The sequence below is a fragment of the Pseudorca crassidens genome, chromosome 6 (genome assembly GCF_039906515.1).
Source record: "Pseudorca crassidens isolate mPseCra1 chromosome 6, mPseCra1.hap1, whole genome shotgun sequence".
Lineage (NCBI taxonomy): Eukaryota > Metazoa > Chordata > Mammalia > Artiodactyla > Delphinidae > Pseudorca > Pseudorca crassidens.
In genome coordinates this window covers 66,829,361-66,850,033 of record NC_090301.1, presented here as the reverse complement: position 1 = coordinate 66,850,033, position 20,673 = coordinate 66,829,361, and the positions used below count along the sequence as shown (strand labels likewise).

At 39.3% G+C, this 20,673-nt stretch overlaps 1 protein-coding gene and 1 non-coding gene across 9 annotated transcripts in view; one reads left to right on the top strand and one right to left on the bottom strand.

The window, feature by feature from the left end:
• The window catches only part of COBLL1 (cordon-bleu WH2 repeat protein like 1), a 160,722-nt gene that overhangs the window by 95,180 nt on the left and 44,869 nt on the right, over positions 1 to 20,673 (bottom strand). The window lies entirely within an intron of this gene.
• Positions 11,901 to 12,032, top strand: LOC137226858 (small nucleolar RNA SNORA42/SNORA80 family). Its single transcript, XR_010944556.1, has one exon. It is a non-coding gene; the product is annotated as a small nucleolar RNA SNORA42/SNORA80 family (small nucleolar RNA).

Genomic DNA, 20,673 nt, shown 5'->3' with positions numbered 1-20,673 from the left:
TAAATCCTCCAAAGGCTTCCTACGGCTCTAAGAATGAATCCCAAAAGCCTCATCCTTGAATGAAGCCCAACAAGACTGGCCCTCTCAGGCCCTCACAGTGCTTTCATAGCCCCCTGTGCCCCAGCAGGCTTGGCTTTCTTGTAGGCCTATTATCCATAAGCCTTCCCAGTCTTAACAGCCTTGCCTTTGCTGTTCCCAAGACCTGGGACGCTTTTCCCTTTGAACTTTCCTCATCACTGAGATCTCAGCTTGTTGTAGACTTTCAAGGATCTCATCTACAGTAGCAAAGCAGTTGCTGTCACATCACCCTATTTTAATTCTCTTCAAAACACATATCACTGTTATTTTTCTTTGTATGTTTTGTTGGTCTGGCTGTCCCCCGCAAAACCAGCTCCCTTCAGAATCTAAATTCTGACAAGAGATACCTTGTCAGTCTTTTCACTGCAGGACATCTCCCAGCCTCCCACAGACACTCAGGCCCAGGCAGGGCTGTGTCCTCAGAGCAGGAGGGTCCCCTGCGAGCACCTCTGCCAACAAGGCCCTTCAGCTCCTGCAACAGAGACCGTACACACCAGGGCTCCTCCACCAGTCACTGTCCCAGTAATTCAGTCTAGGAGGAAAGAAGAAGAGTTTTGGGGCTTGAGCTCCACTAGTTTAGATGCAAAACTAAAAGCAAAGTAAGAGATGTGCAGGTGGGAAATGTGGGTCAGGCCTCCATCTGTGGAAAGTTCTCCTGTTGTACTGCTCCTGAGGTGTGACGCCTGTTGAGAACAAAGCTTGCCTCATGCACTTTTCATATTTTATGGGGTAAAGTTATGATAACTTTTATTCCTTTTTTAGTTTAGGTACATATTTACAGCATCACTCCCCTGTCCTACAATCCAAGCAAAGTGCTACTTTTGCTAAATGTGGGGCAGTCTATCAAGATAGAGCTGACCACCTAGGCTGATTCCCAGCCTAGTCACTAAGTGGCTGTGTGATCCAGGACAAGTTACTTATCCTCACTCTATCTTAGGTCCTCATCTGTGAAATGGGGTGGTAGTAATGTGTACTCAGGAGTAATATAGAGAAAGTCCTCAGCACAGTGCCTGCAGCACTGAAATGGCAAACACTTATTGAGCTTTCTAATGCCCCAAAGAGAACATAAGCAGACCTTTGTAGTAAACAATTTAGAAAGTAATTCTATTCAATTCCCCCTTTAAAAAAGAGGTAAATCAGTTTAAAATTTTTTTAATTTATAAGTTAGTAGTCAATTTAAACTTAAAGATACACACACACACACACATATATATATATATATATATATATTTTTAAGGGATTCTGAGTGAGTCACATGGAAAAGTTTTGAGATTTTTCATGAGGGCTTTTCCTAGACCAACTTTTTTAGTGTGGCTTCCTCTTGGAAAATAATTAATAATTAAACATTAGTTGAAGAATTAAATATTATTTTCCTTGACTGCCAGGATACTGGGTTATGAGCTCTACAAAGACATCATCACCACAAAGTATGGACAGGAGCTGCAGGACTCCTATTTATTTAGCAACCACTCCACTTTTGTGTATTTTCAGCTTTGTGCCTGATTTGGAAACCTAAATACTGTTTGCCCTGGGCGGTGCTGCCAGTGTCTCCACCAGGCTAAGTGGAAATCCAAAGGCAGGGTAAGCAAAGACATAGTGGAGATGTTGTGTTTTCAAGAAGATACGTTGTCACCTTGTGAGGTCTCTGGGCAAGGGGTAAATATAATTTCCAGTTCATAATATGTTCTTCCACTTCGTCAAACTCTAGAACAGACACCCTTTAAGAATACCTTGCCTGTGATGTGCATATTTTCCCCTTGGTGTTTCTTTCATCTTGGGAGAATTTTAAATACACATACACCCCTCCAGAATTTCACCAGCGGTGAGTAGTAATATGTTCTCCTCTGTAATATTCTGAACTGCACAATGTTGCATTTTAATTGTAAAAGTAATTTTCACGACTTTAAAATCAGAAACATGAAAACAAGATTCAACACCTTATACGTAGATCACAATGAATAATGCATAGAAAATAGCCATTTATCTACTTTGTATTAAATGATTAGACTTTTTTTAATCAGAAAGTCTTATTTTTTAGGTGCCTCATATCTATATGACAAAAACATCACAATAACGGCCCATGTCCAAAGAAAAGAAGTATGTGGATACTTAAGGAGAGGGGTTGGAACAGTTTTGTGAAAGGGTGCTGAAAATAAAGTTGCTCCTAATGAGTTGTACAAATGTTGGACTAACATTTTAATTTTTAGATAAAGAATGCTTTGACATCATCATGGGGCTAAGGAGCGGCTCACACCCACTGGACACTTATTGCACAGCAGGCTCTTTGTAGAATGCTCCTCAGGCTCCGTTTCACTCTCCTCACAACAACCAACAAACAGGCACTCTGCCTGTTTGCAAGATACTTAAGGATAAGAACTACTTAGAGAGTCTTGTCAATGAAGTAGTACAACTGAGGGGCAAGATTTGAACCCAAGCAGTATGACTCTAGACCTACACTCTTGCCCGCTAAACTTAAAGTCAAATTGAATTCCAAATGTGCTCCAAATTAAATCTTCCCACCTGATTTTGTTTCAAAGGGCTTCACTGTGAAAGACTATATCTATAAGCACTCTGTGCTCAAAACGTTTTTTTTTTAAGAAGGCATAAAGGAACTACACGCACAGAGAAAACCAATAAAACAGATACTTTTCAACAGATATCAAGAGCATAACTAGGTATTCAAATGTCACTACTGCTTTTTAAGGAAAAAGTAAAAATGCTTTTCTAAATAAATTGATAATATCATGTATTATCAATGCATATAATTTTTAAACCTGAACAAACTCATATATTATTTTATAATGGTATTTTTTCTTTAGCCTCAGAGAAGACTATACAGTAGAGAAAAAGGGAATTTTTATCCTTGTAATTTAGGACATTTTTTCATTTAGATGATACTTTTAATTCATCTGTTACTCTGCATTGCCTTTTACTTTTTTTTTTTTTTTTTTTTTTTTTGCGGTACGCGGGCCTCTCACTGCTGTGGCCTCTCCCACTACGGAGCACAGGCTCCGGTCACGCAGGCCCAGTGGCCATGGCTCACGGGCCCAGCCACTCCACAGCATGTGGGATCTTCCCGGACCGGGGCACGAACCCGTGTCCCCTGCATCGGCAGGCGGACTCTCAACCACTGCGCCACCAGGGAAGCCCTGCATTGCCTTTTACTTTTATGTTTTACAGTTTTAGATTTCCACAGATTACAAAAGTGTGAATAACCTTGATGGCTAGCACAGTTATAGCCGTTCATTCTCAGTATTATAAAAGTTTAAGAAAATGCCTGACCTACTTATTTCCAATTCTGTGAGGTTGTTTTACTCCATTAATAGAATTACTTATGTTTTAATATTAAGGAAAATTTCTAAAATAGAGCTGCTTATCCTTAAATAAACTCTCTATGATGGTTAATATTTTTTGGGGTTTGGTGTTTTTTGGTTTTGTGGGGTTTTTTGGCTGTGCCGCATGGCTTGTGGGATCTTAGTTCCCCGACCAGGGATCAAACCCGCGCCCTCGGCAATGAAAGTATGGAGTCCTAACCACTGGACCACCAGGGAATTCCCGTTAATATATTTTTTTAAAAAATACTCACCTGATCAGAAAATCAGTCTAACAAACTGAAAAGTTTTATTATACCACTATATAAACTGAGCAATAAGGATCAAACCAGAGTACTTCCATTATTTTGCAAGCTATGACATCGAAGTATATACATCAAAAACCAAACAGAAAACAGATTAGTGGTTGCCGGGAGCTGGGGAGGGAGGATGTGGAGTGACTGCTTAATGGGTATGGGTTTCCTTTTGGGGGTGATGATGAATGTTCTGGAACTGGATAGTTGTGGTTGCACACCACTGTACATGTATTAAATGCTACTACATTATACACATTAAAATAGTTAAAATGGTAAATTTTATGTTATGTGTATTCTATCACAATTAAAAAAAACAGCCAGATATTTTAAGACTGCTATTAACATAACAAGTAGATTTCTGATGAAAGATTTACACCTCATAACAGCAATTAGGACATAAAGGTAACATGTCTATTAATATACCACTTAATCATAATGTTTAACAAAAGTTGAACATATTAGAATGTTTGAAATAGTAAGAAAATCTATTGCAAGTATAAGTTTTATCTCCTAGAAAATTATAACTTCCCAAAGAAAGTTATATATAAAATAAAATGGCTAGGTTTAAAATGTTATCGATAGTTGGGCTTCCCTGGTGGCGCAGTGGTTGAGAATCTGCCTGCCAATGCAGGGGACACGGGTTCGATCCCTGGTCCGGGAAGATCCCACAAGCCACGGAGCAACTAAGCTCGTGCACCACAACTACTGAGCCTGTGCTCTAGAACCCGCACTCCGCAACAAGAGAAGCCACCGCAATGAGAAGCCCGTGCACCGCAATGAAGAGTAGCCCCCACTCACCCCAACTAGAGAAAGCCGGCACACAGTAACGAAGACCCAATGCAGCCAAAACTAAAGTAAATAAAATAAATAAATTTGTTTTAAAAAAGTTATCAATAGTTCAGTAAACTGTCACTTTCCAACATTTTTTTCTTATATTATACAAAGGTAAGATTAGTATGTGAGTATGACGACTATGTATTTTTGGACTTCCACAGCAATAATCCAACAATAGATGCCAACATTCCACAGGTCTCTCAGAAAGGCAGGGTGCATACCTCTCAGGTTGTGGGCCGTGGCCCTGAAAAAGGCCATCCAGTTAATCAGTGTCAGAAACACGTGCCCTGGCTGGGCTGGCCAGAACCAAACACTAAAATCTCTTCCTCCATCTCAGACATTCCAAACACATCAAAGATTAAGAGATAATGGCATCAGACATTCTAATCTTGCAGCAAGAGGTAAGAATGAAGTTCAAACCATCAAACACTACTGATGGGAGTGGATATTGTTACACTCTTTCTAGGCGCCAAACTAGGCCATGAAGAAGAGAAGCAGCAGGTCCAAGTGGACCACTGTAACCTTCTCAGGATTCTTTTCTCTCCTCAACTCATGATGGTTTCTCTCATTTCATAGTGTTCACAGCACTGATCTCTAATTTCATTCATATTAATTTTATGGACTGACTAAAATGCTAAAGTTTCATTTATGTGTGTTTTATATTCCCAAATACACTTTAAGACCCTTGAAGAAGGGAGTGCTATCCCCACAGGCACAGATGCAGAAGCCACACCATAAACACTTGACAATACTTATAATCCTAGATTGTCTTACTGTTCTATTTTCAGGTCTGTATTTTGTATCTCTAACTAAATTTTAAGTTCCATTCTTTCAAAATAATTCATAGATATCTCTTTAGTCCTCCCAAGTTCCTTACACACTGCTAAAGCATATAGAAGGTGTTCACATATATAATTATTTTGCATGGCTGCTTCCATGAATTCCTTTGGTGATGTGTGCACATCCATTGTCCAAAGCACTCCTTCTAAAAGGCCAGTTCTTTTTTTTTTTTTTTTTTGCCACATCGTGCAGCATGCAGGATCTTAGTTCCCTGACCAGGGATGGAACTCATACCCCCTGCAGTGGAAGTGTAGGGTCTTAACCACTGGACCGCCAGGGAAGTCCCTAACAAGCCAGTTCTAATGTTAATCCCTCTGAGAAGACATCCCTAACCCATCCCCCTTCCTCCCAGTGGAACATTCTAGCCCCCTGCCCTGTGTTCACTAAGCCCTTAGCAGAGGCCATTCACAAGTAATCAGAGTGCAAAAGCTCTATATGATACTTATGAAGCATTTATCTGTTTCCCTTCCTACACTGTGGATTCCTTTAGGGCAGGAAATTTGTCGTTTTCAGTTTTCAATTTCATTGGTACCAGAAGGGTCAATAAATGATTTTTAAAATGATGAATATAAAAAGTAAACGGATATAAAAATAAGGGTATTTAGACATTCATGAGAAAACTTCTAGAGACCCTCATGAATGAATTGAAGTAGTCAAAGATTTAGAGTTGGGTTTTTTTGTTTGTGTTTTTGTTTGTTTTGTTTTCTTAAAGGAAAAAAAAATAGCTCTTTATGATGAAACAGGGAGAGCCACAACTTCCAGCAGGGGAAGTTACATCAAATGTTTTCCTGTGTGCTAGGAGATCCAAAAGTGAGAGGCAATGCAATTGCTAGTAGTTGCTATGGTAGCAAAAATAAACCTTGTACAGAATTTCCAGTCATCGTTTAACTATGCTATCTACTCGCTGGGGTGTTTTCAGTGGTGTTTGAGCCCAAGAAAGGAAAAATAACATCTGAGGCTTATTCTCCAGGAAGAAAATAGGAAGCTGATATATGGGCAACAGCTGAGGTCTTCCTCAATTAAAACATAGCTAGAGGGGCTTCCCTGGTGGCGCAGTGGTTGAGAGTCCGCCTGCCGATGCAAGGCACACGGGTTCGTGCCCCAATCCAGGAAGATCCCACATGCCACGGAGCGGCTGGGCCCGTAAGCCATGGCCGCTGAGCCTGCGCGTCCGGAGCCTGTGCTCCGCGATGGGAGAGGCCGCGGCGGTGAGAGGCCCATGTACCGCAAAAAAAAACAATAATAAAAAATAAATAAAAACATAGCTAGAGGAAATCCTAACCCCCTCTCCCCAAAAGGCGGACTTTTTACACCAGCCATGTATAAAATAGGAAGCTAATGGTAATAAAGGGACTGAAATGAAGCAGTGACATTTAAAAGATAATACATCTAACTTTTCAGATGAATATTATGTCTTTAAGTTCAATTTACAGTTTTCCTAAGTATAAAAATAATTCTAGTTAGCAAAGTTGTCCTTGCTGCATGGAGAAATAAATCAAGAGTATTTGAACACATGGGCTTCCCTGGTGGTGCAGTGGTTAATAATCCACCTACCAATGCAGGGAGCACGGGTTTGAGCCGCGGTCCGGGAAGATACTACATGCCGCGGAGCAACTAAGCCGCTGTGCCACAACTACTGAGCCTGCGCTCTACAGCCCGTGAGCCACAGCTACTGAGCCCGAGTGCCACACTACTGAAGCCCGTGCGCCTAGAGCCTGTGCTCTGCAACAAGAGAAGCCACCTAATGAGAAGCCCACGCACCGCAACAAAGAGTAGCTCCCGCTCGCCGCAACTAGAAAAAGCCCGCGCGCAGCAACAAAGACCCAAGGCAGCCAAAAATAAAAATAAATAAATTAAAAAAAAAAAAAAAACTTTCCCTAGACCCATACTTTCTCCAGGCTTCTGGAGAAAGTAAACCCCACAAAATTGCTCTATTATTGATTTCAGATGTTCCTCTCTTATGATTTAGTCTTAATTTCTGTAACAAAATCTGAAATAAACTATTAGAATTTGAAAGTGTAAGAAGCCCTTTTGTTATAGGGAATAAAAATAACAGCCACCGTAATAGACTCTTGTCAGTTGCTTCCTCAATATCTATTTCATACTTCTTGTACAGTTTAGCACTTCTGGTGACTAGGGAAGATTGATTTCCATAAGCTAGCCACGTAAGTGGGCCCTAATGGCCTAAAATAAGCGGCAAAAATCTCACAACCTTACTATTGTGATTGACAATAATTCAAGCCCAAACCAATTGGAGGCTGGCATTACTCTGGTCATAGGAATTGCTATGAAGACCATGGCTTAAAGCTGACCCAGAGTGAAGCCCAGGAGTCTTTTTTGACAATCAGGGGAAGAGAGACTTTCTTCCCCAAGAAAGATTGATGTGCAGACGTGACATTTGGAACTACTGCATCTATTGAACTATCATGCATCAGAAGGCCTGGATTCAAATCAACTTGGCATCTTCTTCTTCTTCTTTTTTTCTTTTTTTTTAAATGTAGAAAAAGATGATAACAGTAACTTCCATGGAGGTTCAGAAAATTACATGAGATATATGCAGAGAATCTGCCACCAGGTTATCCAGGCCCACTTTCTCCCTCCAGTAGCACCCACTAGCTCGAGGGCTGAAAAGGGGGATATTATAATTTCGGCTGATTCAGGTTTACGGTTGGTGGCATGTTGAGCCAAAGTTTGTCTAGGGAGAAAAGAAAACTTGAAACTGAGCTGGCTATTGAAGGCAGTTTAAATGACTGACCTGGGAGGTTAGACAGAACAAAGAAATAAATGCATAAGAAGCCAGATAACTAAAAACATATAAGAAGAGATGTAAAGAGTAGTAGAATGGGTTTAGTAGGAAAGAGAGGATAAGACTCTGTAGAGGACTTCCCTGGTGGCACAGTGGTTAAGAATCTGCCTGCCGGGCTTCCCTGGTGGCGCAGTGGTTGAGAGTCCGCCTGCTGATGCAGGGGACGCGGGTCCGTGCCCCAGTGTGGGAAGATCCCACATGCCGCGGAGCGGCTGGGCCTGTGAGCCATGGCCGCGAAGCCTGCGTGTCTAGAGCCTGTGCTCCGCAGCGGGAGAGGCCACAACAGTGAGGGGCCCACGTACCGCAAAAAAAAAAAAAAAAAAAAAAAAAAACGAATCCGCCTGCCAATGCAGGGGACACGGGTTCGAGCCCTGGTACAGGAAGATCCCACATGCCGCAGAGCAACTAAGCCCGTGTGCCCCAGCTACCGAGCCTGCGCTCTAGAGCCCATGAGCCACAACTACTGAGCCTGCGAGCCACAACTACTGAAGCCCACGCACCTAGAGCCCGTGCTCCACAAAAACAGAGAAGTCACTGCAGTGAGAGGCCCACACACCACAACGAAGGGTAGCCCCCGCTCACCACAACTAGAGAAAGCTCGTGCGCAGCAATGAAGACCCAATGCAGCCAAAAATAAATAAACAAATGAATAAAAATTTAAAAAGAAAAAAAAGAATCTGTAGAGTGAGTGAAATTTCTGACTTTATCGTTTCAGAGGTATGCTAATTCCAGTAGCAACAAGGGAGATAGTTGGCAGGACCACAAGAGAGGGGGCTTTTGTTTTTGTTTTTTTAATTAAAAAAACACACACACACAAAACATTAAGATAGGGTACTGGATGAGTCAAATACTCCATCTTAATAGAGATCATGATGACAGTTTAGAGCGACTGAGAAAAAACTGGCAGGGGAAGGGCAGCTATTTTTCTGTTAACTTATAAACTGGTATCTTATTATTTTACTAACTAAGCATAAAAACTTTTAAGAAGATAAGTAAAGAAAAAAGATGGAAAGACTACACAAGGAACTCCAGAAAAGAAAACATGGTTTACGTGGCCAAGAGTGTTTGGCCAGACAGTATCAATCTCCAAAGTAGTGAGAATTGGTATCAATCTCTAAGGCAGTAAGATTCTTGATTTTTTATATCCCCTCTGGCAAGAGTATAGAATATAAAGCAAAAACAGGGCACAGGGAAAAGCTAGTATTGGTATTACCTCTGTGCTTAGGAGAATGACTATCTTCCAAAGGAAACACAATGTTCTTGAAGGGCATGAATAACGTGGACAAGCAGAGGGAGGTGTGTAATGTGTTTATCCCTGAGTAGAGAGGTTCAGAGGGTACAGCTGAATACTTAGCCAATCCCTTAATTCTCAAAAGTCTCTATATTTTTAGCATTGTATTATTTCTATTCAGATTTCAGAATAGGTGAGAAGATTAATTTAATTACTACTTAAATATCTACCTGAAAACCTATAATCAGCAAGCCTATTTCTCACATCAAAATCTAGACTGTAATTGCAGATATTCTCTCTGCAATTACCCCTTTTACAGGACGTTTTCCAAAATAAGTAATAATTGAGTGTAACTGGATAATGCTCAGCTAAGATTACTACTTACTTTCCTGCCCTTAAGTTGATGGACGTTTTATACATATTGGGCCAATTACATAACCATGAACACTTCCAAAACAGCCAGCTGGTTTTTTTAGCTTACCAGTTGTGCTTTTTTTCTTTTTTTTCTTATACTCAAATGCATTGAGAGGAAACAGATGAAGGCGATAAAAATACAAATATCAAGATAAAAATATGAATACAAATTCTCTATAATTAAACATGAACCAAAGACTCCTTCCTCAATTTTTTCTCTTAGCTTAGAAACTGGTATCTTATATTTGCTCACTAACCATAAAAACTTTTAAGAAGATCAGTAAAGAAAAAACTGGAAAGACTACACAAGGAACTCCAGAAAAGGAAACATGGTTTACATAACACAAGCAACGGTCACTGAGGGAAAGTTTTGGAGGACACTACTTCTCTCTAGAAGCCAATTCAGCTTTTGACAGTTTTAGGCACCTGAACTAAAAACAATGCCAAAAGACACAATTTTAGCTTAGAAATAACTTCCTTCCTTTCCACACTTTTGCATAACTTGAACTATTGCCTTATAATGTGCTCTCCAAAAGATAACTCCCATCAGAAATCTCCAGGAAAATCCACATCTAAATTACTTTCCATCCAGAAATAAGGTATATACAAATACATAAGTTTATATTGTACACACACACTTTATTCTCTGCAGCTTACCTTTGAAAAAGTACTCTGCTGAATACTCTCCCAGAGTTATATCACTAACTACTTTTTTCCGGTACTTTGGGATGAAGAACTAGAGTTTAGCTCTAGCATCCCTTGCTCCATTTGCTATAATATCCAACCTCCTAAAAATGTTTTTTTAAAAAAGTATAACTGCACATATTAATCAAATATTTATTTTAAAAGTATTTATTCACCAAAAAATTCCCGAATGGCATGGTTAAAAAAAAAAATCTTTGTGGTTACCAGAGGCAGGGGTGGGGAGGGGCAGAATAAAGGTGGTCAAAAGGTACAAACTTCCAGTTATACGATAAAAAAGTACTAGGGATGTGATGTACAGTATGATCAGTATAATTAAGACTGCTCTATGTTATATATGAAAGTTGAGATCAAATCCCAAGTGTTCTCACCACAAGGAAAAAAATGTTTTTTAAATGAGATTACTGGATGCTCACTAAACTTACGGTGCTCATCATTTCGTGATGTATGTAAGTCAAATCATTACGCTGTACACCTTAAACTTAAAAAGTGCTACATGTCAACTGTATCTCAATAAAACTGGAAGGAAAAAAAATGAACACTCATCCTAACAGCAAACAGATTATATCTAGAAGCTGCTAACATATCATGATGGCAGTTTCTCAGAAATTAAATTATTGTTAGAAAAAAAAAAAATCTTGTCAACTATATATGTACTCCCTCAAAACACTGGAAAAATTGGAAAATCTTCCACAGGACATAGGACCAGAAAGCCCCAAGGTGATATTTTAATGAGGGTCAGAGGTGAGGAAGGTCAGGAAATGTGGTCATGGAAAACAAAGCCAGGTCTCCTCCATCGCCATGATTCTTTTTTAATGGTATTAATGGTAGGATGGACATAGTGGACTGGAGCTCAACCTCCATACCAATGTCCTTCCTGTGTACCTTCCTGTATGACAGAGGCCAAAACCCTACACGTTTCTTTTTCCAGGCTCCCTTGCAACCACGGGTCTACAAATTAGATATGCAGGCACGAGATTAGGAAGAAGAAAGTGAGCTAAGCAAGGTTGTGAGACGCTGGGTTTTGCTGCCACAGCACTCCTTTGTCCAGTAACTAATCTCATGGGTATAAAAAAGCAAAGCATGGATGGGACACTTTTTTTCTTTCTGCATCACAGTGATACTCTAAGGGCAGCTTCTCCACCTTCCTGACTGTAGCAGAAGCAGCAGTGCCCCTGCCAGGCCAGATAAAAGGCGTTAACACACCTAACAGCCTAGCCTAGGTCCTGCTGCTCTTAACTGCCAACACTTTTATCAATATCATTCCCTTCTTTTCTATTTAAAACAGCTAGGTTTTCTTTTATGTTCTGAAACTGAAAACTGATACTACACATTTGTATTAAGATATTTAAAAAGATAAGTGCTATGCATGGGTTTGGATTTATGGCAGGCCCATCCCCCTGGGCCTCACATAGTGTCCCATGCTGGAGCAAACTGGCTCAGAACCATTGCCCGGCTTCTGCCTGTAGGCTGCAGGCACTGAAGCGGTTTGCACAGTGGGGGAAAAATATATATAAGTGCTCAATTATTTTATTTTGTTAATCCAAATCCTCCTTTGATAAACGCATAAGAGAGGCTACCTTAAGTAAGGAGTAGATCCACTTCCCAAACCAATTTCCCATTTGCTCCTGAAAGAAGAGTTAGGGTCTTGGTTATCTCATAACTGAAAATGGTCAGCTTTTTACAAAGCATCATGACTAAGAAACATATAACACAAGTTAATACCTAGGGCCGAATTCAGGCTCCTTTACTCACTATGTGACCTTGGGCCTCAGTTTCCTCAATGTTCAAACAGCTCAGTACCAACCACACAGAAACACTGCTAAACACTATGTATTAAAATTGCATATGTAAAGTAACTTAACAAGCACTAGATGCCATAAGGGGGGAAAAATTCCATTTTCAAGTCACTTAAAAGTTCTTTTGGCTCAATAAGACTTCTAGGAATAAAGTTTTGAAACTTCCTTTTTTTTTTTTTTTTTACTAATGCTGTGTATATGGAGACAACACTTTTAAGCACATACTCTTTATCTGTGAAGATCCTACCCTTCAAAAACTCCTGCCCGAAAATCAGTATTGGGGAAGATTAAGTGACCTACTGCTGCCCCACCCCAGGGTTAATCCCTTCCATGGCCTACAATACTCCAGACCTCTCCTTGGAGTGGACATTCCATGGGAAGACACACCCTGTAGTTCCCACCCATAAACATTCTTACCACGAAACTCCACTGAATTTCCAATCAGGGATCACTACTCAGCCTAGGGTAAAAAGAATCACCACCTTTATCTTGTGCCCCTTAATTCCAAAAGCAGTCCAGAGATAATATGCTCCTAGACGCGCCCCCCACCCCAGCAGCAAAGGGCAGAAACTCTTAAATTTACCCTTGTGAGCCAGACCTACCCCCAAGTAGATTATGATTCAGGTCTCTGAAATACCCAGTATATCCCTTTCTGGGGTGACTTGCACACTATTTATATTGTAGAAATAAACGGAAAATTTTTTTCAGCTGGAAGAAAACCCTGATACATGATAGTGGTTTATAAAAGAAAGGTTTTGGCCTTTTCTTTAAAATATAAAACTAAGAAAGAAGGGATTTATACCATCTTAGATTTCCAGCACTATCAAAACTGAATCTTTTACAAATGTGATATATTTTAGCTAACAAGACTTAATTTCAAGTATTTTTGCATGTAATTTTGACATACATTTTATTTTGCCAGAAAATTCTAGAGGAAAACAAATGAGAGACTTTTATGATAATGTTTTACCCTAATTAATCTTTGTTTTTGCATGGATCCTTATGACTCAAATCACTAGTGACCAGGAAACATGCTGTACTTTGAAAGATTTTTGTTTTTATAGCTTCCATGTTAAGTTCTACGTGAAATTCCCTTCCAATATTAATGGGTGTACATGTGATGAAAAATAAAAAGGAAAAAAGAATCCTAGTATTTCATAGAATAAGAAAGACATTTGTACGAGAAACCATTCAGCAATTCAAAACCAAGTACAGTGCCTATTTATAGCAGGCTGAGGTTAGTACCATTTTACTCATCAGAAAAATCAATAAGACCGTAAGTATTTTCCTTTATAAAGCACGAAGTATGAACATCATTAGGGTCATTCATTATAAAGGCAGTTTTCAATTACAAATTAAAGATTTGTGTGTGTGTGTGTTTTAAAATTCATATTATGAAAAGTTTTACATGATAGTTAAACAATTTTACATAAGTTATTTAATTACTCAATCATAGTTAGGCCCCCCAAATCATATGGTTTTCTATTTATAATCACCAGGTCACATATACTTAGAAGAGGAAGAATGAATTTGAAGGAAGTAACAGCAGAACTCTTTGTTAAGCAAAAGAATTGTCTGCCTTTTTAAGGTGCCAACTGCTTAAAAGGAAAAATCCAAACCTCAAAACTGAAGTTGAGCCACAGCCTTGTCATCTGTATCCTGGCAATAGCGGTACCTAAATCATTCCATAGATGTAAGATAAAAGAAAATTGCACTCATCTAAATGCTACGTATGAAGAGTAGAAGGAATGTCTTCGAGTTTGAGAGGCATCTTACACCTGGGGGCAGTCTTGGTAAGAATTTTCAGAAGTATACAGATACCAGTTCATTTAAGGTGATTTGGGGGAGGGCATGGGGTGAGGTGGGTAGGGAAGACAAAAATCAGGTGAGGGAAATGCAGACGTCCTTAAAAATCGTACAATGCCATACTTAGAATTCTGACATTTCAGTGACTCTTTACTTCAGGCACAGTGATGACCCAGCAAATTTCATACCATTTGGCAAATTCCATTGTTCAGTCAGGGGCACACCCCTGAACAATGCAGTCAGAGACGAAGGGAGGAGAAAGAATAGGACTAAGTGGGGCTCAGTACATACACGGCACAGGTACTTAAACTGCCCAGGAATCACAAGGGAACTTCATCTCCCTACACAAAGTGTGATGGTTCAAATACATCCCCTTGCACCCCACCCCTTTCTCCACCCTCCCTGCCTTGGGTTGCTCTAGTGTTTTCTTCTTAAGTCAATACCATTTATACGTAAAAGCAGACATTGTTAAACTCACAAATCCTTTCCCCACCCAACGAGTACTAGTATTTAAGACCTGGTATTGTTCAGAAAAGCCAAGAATATGAATTTTTGAGCCTCCTAAGTCAATGCCAACAGCAAGAGCCAATACAAACAAAAGTGAATTGTGAGAAATACTTATCACAGTTACCAGTCTTCACTAAGCCCACTTCCTTCTAGGACTCTTCTCATCTTCATCTCTAGGGAAAAGTTGCTTCCACATATCAAGTAATCAAATATGTTTATTTTGAAAGGGAAACTACCCTAGATGCTTCTTTTAAAGTTACTCCTTTATAACAGCATGCTAAAAGGAGAACTTTAATTTTTTTTTAAAGTGACACAGTACTTTGAAGCACTCACAAGGCTAAAAGGATACACACCGAAAAGTCTTCAACAGTAGAGGAATATTATGCATATTATACACATACACAGAGAGAAAGAGAAAAAGAGGCAGACGGAGACAGAGGGAAGAAATTATAATAGAAAAAGGATATTTTTTACTTCTGATAAAAATATGCAATTCCCTCAGGGTTTAGCAAATTAAAGTGAATTGAATGCCACTTAAATTTCTTCATGGTATTTTACTAATCATTTCCATTGAATCATTGTATTTTATTAAACTTACCATGCAAATACCTTCCAAACCCTTCTTGTACCTGGAGTGGATAAATTGCCCAATTACCACCTCCCAGTTAAATTAACTCTCTCTAGGTTTGCACTCTAAGAAAATTGAGCCTGAGCTTGTGCCTCCCGATGTGACATGTTATGAAATATATGATGCCATCTACAGTATATTCTAGTCAAACACCATTTAACTTCAGTCCATGTTGCCTAGATCTAACTGTTCCATATAGAGGGATTTAAGAACAAGCTAACACCACCACAAGGAAACAACAGAAAAATCCAGAAAACGCAATATTTTGTAGGACAAATGGCCTGGTCCTTTCAAAAGTCAGCGTCATGACTTGAGAAGTTTACAGGACATAACCAGACGCACAGCAAAGTCCCAGAGTAGATCCTAATTAGAACAAAGTACCTATAAATGTGTTAGAGGCAACTGAGCCAATGTGAGAATGGACTGGGTATTACATAAAATGAAAATCTATTGACATGGAAAGGTGAAGAGCATTAACAGAGCAAAAAAAAAAAAAAAAAAGCAGTTGATAAACCAGCATGAACAGCATTTCATTTGGGTAAAAACAAATGTGTGTGGGCATAAACAGATCTTGAATTCTACACCTTGAAGGGTAAATAAAGATAATCTCTGGGTAACAGAATGTCACTTTACCTTACTTTTGCTTATTAATATCTTCTAGCTTTCTAGAATGGATATTTCTAATAAAGTAATATTAACATAAACTTATTATAATTAATAAAAACCTTAAAAAGAGGTTGGGTGTCTGCCCAGGTAACCAATCTCATAAAATTTTACAGTGTGTGATGACAGATGGAGTGGCTGGCCTTCCAAAAAGAAGAGAAGGTGTTTAGTTAATAAAACTGTCTGACAGAAAAAAAATTAATTGAAATCCTTTCACATCTAGAATTGCCCATAAACGTTCTAAAAGTCTATGCTATTCACAAGGCTAGAAGGAAAATGAGGCATTGCTTCTAGGAATTTTGCTGATGTCATCAGTCACAGGTAAAATATCAATGTAACTGAAAGTCCTTTCATGTGCAGGCATTACCAAGCTAGGCAATGCTGGGTCCCTGTGGGCTGAAATCTGCCAGGCAAGCTGGGAGAGGGGGTGATAAGGGGTATCAGAGAGGGAAAGATGGACCCGCAAACTTCTACCCTTAAACTACAGCCCGAAACACCCTCTACGAACAAGACAACCACGATTAACTTGAGACCAGCTGATGCAAACTAAACAGCTTCCTGAAGATTTAAGGGATGTTATGATCAAAGTTCAGCAAGTCTTTCATATACCATTGGTATGATTTCAGTTGTCGTAAGTTTTATAATTCATTCCTTCAGAAGATAGGAAATTGCATGCAAGGCCAAATGAGTACCCAAGTTCACATTCTGCATAATTTCTAGATTTGATATGTTGGCATAACCCCTCACAACAGATGCTGTGTCAGTTAACAGTTTACTGTCTCTCAGTTCCAAATGCTTCAATGCAGGCCTTGAGCTAAACAACAGAATTCCTTTACGCATCCCTCCTTTAAAGTAGGCATGATGTTAAGCTTTCGTATGGAGGGCACTGGGACATTGAAGAGGAAAGGGCTTCCTGGAATTCCTGGCCTGGGCTGGGGTTCGGGGCGGGGGGGTGGGGGGGGGGGGTCCACAGGGAGAGACATCTGGTAGACCCTGCCCCAGCCAGGGGCCCAGAACATCATCCCCCATGATCTTGCTGCCTCTTCCTGCAGCAACTTCTTATCAGTCTAAAACCTTCATGAGCTCACCTGAGAGACAAAAATGTCCAAATAAATCCTCGGTGGAATCTTTCTGATCCCGGAGTTTATGCTCTTTCATTTCATCATGACCATCTTCCCCTTCCTCCCTTCGGATGTCTATCCTTCATCAAAATGAAGCATAACTGCAATATTTTGTCAGCTTGTGTTTTCAAGACACTCTGATTATATTTTTTTGAACTAACATACATTTTTCTTCCAAGAAAAACGGGAGGAAATATGGAGGACACTGTGCCCACTTTTGAAAAAGCCAGTGAGTACCGTCTTTCTCTACGAAAGAAGTGACCTTTTTGTTTGTTTTTGTTTTTTGCGGTGCGTGGGCCTCTCACTGTTGTGGCCTCTCCCGTTGCGGAGCACAGGCTCCGGAGGCGCAGGCTCAGCGGCCATGGCTCATGGCCCCAGCCGCTCCGCGGCATGTGGGATCTTCCCGGACCGGGGCACGAACACGTGTTCCCTGCATCGGCAGGCGGACTCTCAACGACTGCGCCACCAGGGAAGCCCGTGACCTCTCTTTTGTTACCTTTTTCGCCAAGCAAGAGGTCTTCTAACAGATACTAATGTTACTAAATAGTTTCAATTTCTGGGGAAACCAGATTGAAACTGAAACTACATAATTTTACTACTAAATGATTATGCTTGGCTACAGAATTATTAAAATTTACATTGAAAGGATCAGTTATTACTGGAGATAAGGTCAGAAATCTATGGTTATATTGGCTTGTGCTTAGTATACCTAAAGCAAACTTTAAACACGGAAGTGGTCAACAAATTTAAAAGAAAATGTATTTGCCCTAATTTCAACACAAAAATTGTCAAGGCTCTCACTACAGAATTTCTGAGTGGATAAATCAGCAGTGAATAAAAAAACAAAATCTGAGACTCCTAGGCAAATTAAGGAAGTTTATTCCCTCTTTAAAATACCCGCCTCTACATCTCATCATCATTTGTATAAAATTTTTAAATGTGTAACAGATTTCCCACAATTTGTTTCACACACACAGATTTGTTTTTTAAATAGCAATTCTCCAATCCTCTCTAAAGTTTGCCAAGGCTGGCAGCAGAATCAGTCTTAAATAGCTCAAACATAATTTTTCATGACTTCTCTTCTTTAAGGAAAATTGTCATAAATATGTTACTCTCACATCACATATTCAACTCCAATTACTCAAACCAAAAATTATTATTTTCCTTTAATAAATACTTTAAGACTATAAATAGGAGTTGGGTATTCAGAGTTGAGAAAAGAGTTGTACTGTAATTTTCCTGACAGGGAGTAGACAAGGGAGAAATGTTACAAGATCTCAACACATATGTGGATTGCCTGATAATAACAAACAAAATTTTTTAAAATAAATTTCTATCCTTTTTAAAAAATTTATTTTATTTATTTTTGGCTGCATTGGGTCTTCATTGCTGCACGCCGGCTTTCTCTAGTTGTAGTGAGCGGGAGCTACTCTTAGTTATGGTGTGCGGGCTTCTCATTGCGATGGCTTCTCTTGTTGCAGAGCACGGGCTCTAGGAGCACAGGCTTCAGTAGTTGTGGCACTTGGGCTTAGTTGCTCCACAGCATGTGGGATCTTCCCGGCCAGGGCTCGAACCCGTGTCCCCTGCATTGGCAGGTGGATTCTTAACCACTGTGCCACCAGGGAAGCCCAACAAACAAAATTTGATATGTGATTAGAAAGACTTAGTTACAGTCACTGCAAAAGAGATTGTTCTTGGTCCTAGGTGCAGGAAAGATGATGTAAGCACACACTACCCTGTCTCTCGAATAGAATACAAATATAAAGCTTAGATGGAATGCATGAAGCAACAGTTTGAGGACCCAGAGTAAACTGGAGCAAGTGGACTGAAGAAGACCAAAATTCAAAGTACCACTGAACTGGTGATGAATTAACCATTTTTTTCCCTTCACTATACCCCAGCCAGGACTCAAGGCAGCCCAAAACTCAGAAGCAGACAACAGATGCAAAGAGAAGCCCAGTAGTTCAGAGTCAAGGAGCAGGAAAGTGGTCTCTTAATGCACAGAAATAAAAAGTAAAATATCTTTTAAAATTTCCTTTCATAGAGAAAAACAAATACCGTATGCTAACACATATATATGAAATCTAAAAAAAAAAAAAAAGTCATGAAGAACCTACAGGCAAGACGGGAATAAAGTAAAGACACAGACCTACTAGAGAATGGACTTGAGGATATGCGGAGGGGGAAGGGTAAGCTGTAAGAAAGTGAGAGAGTGGCATGGACATATATACACTACCAAACGTAAAATAGATATCTAGTGGGAAGCAGCTGCATAGCACAGAGAGATCAGCTTGGTGCTTTGTGACCACCTAGAGGGGTGGGATAGGGAGGGCGGGAGGGAGGGAGACGCAAGAGGGAAGAGATATGGGCATATATGTATATGTATAACTGATTCAGTTTGTTATAAAGCAGAAACTAACACACCATTGTAAAGCGATTATACTCCAATAAAGTTGTTAAAAAAAATTTTCCTCTCATAAAAATCAAAAATATTTCTACATAATAGCCAAGAAAAAATTTAAAATACCACAAAAATGAACTATGTGGATATAACTTCATCAAAATGTATACAGAATCTATATTCTGAAACCTACATGACACTGATAAAAGAAATCAGAGAAGACCTAACTAAATGGAGAGGCATACAATGTTCATGGATTAGAAGACTCAACACAGTAAAAAGGTCCATTCTTCCCAAATTGATCCATATATTTAACACAATTCCAGTCAAAACTCCAGCAGATTGGCAATATACACTAATATGTATAAAATGGATAACTAATAAGACCTGCTATATAAGAAAATAAATAAAATTCAAAAAAAAAAACCTCCAGCAGAATTTTTGCAGCTACAGACAAGCTGATTGTAAAATACATAGTAAGGCAAAGGACTGAGAATAGAAACAATTTGAAAAAGAAGAGAAAGCTAGAGAACCCACACTACTCGATTTCAATCTTACTATAAAGCTAATCAAAACAGTGTGGTATTGACAAATGGATAGACACATAGATTAACAAAACACAACAGAGAGCCTAGAAAGAAAGTCACACAAATATAAAGAACTTATTTTTGACACAGGTTAAAATTCAATAGACAGAGGATAGTCTTTTCAACAAATGATGTTTGAATAATTGGACATATGTATGCTAAAAAACAAACAAACAAAACACTCTACACCTTTAACAAAACTTAACTCAGGGTAAATAATAGCTCTAATTACAAAGGAAAGCTGTAAGGCTTACAAAACACACAAAACATACACAGGAGAATACCTTCATGATCTGGGGTTAGGCAACAACTTCTTAGATAAAGCACCAAGGAACAATCCATAAAAGAAAAAAATTGACAAATTGGACCTTATTGAAATAAGAAACTTTTGACCTATAAAATACACCCTTAAGAGAATGAAAGGACAAACTATAGTCAGGGAGAAAATATCTGCAACTCACATTAGACAAAGAATTTATATCCAGAATATATAAATAACTGAATATCCAACAATAAGAAAACAAATAAGCCTGTTTAAAAAAATCAACAAAGGGCTTAAGCAGACAGTTCACTAAAGAGGATCAACAAAAGGCAAATAAGTACACCAGAAGGTCTATCAACACCTAGC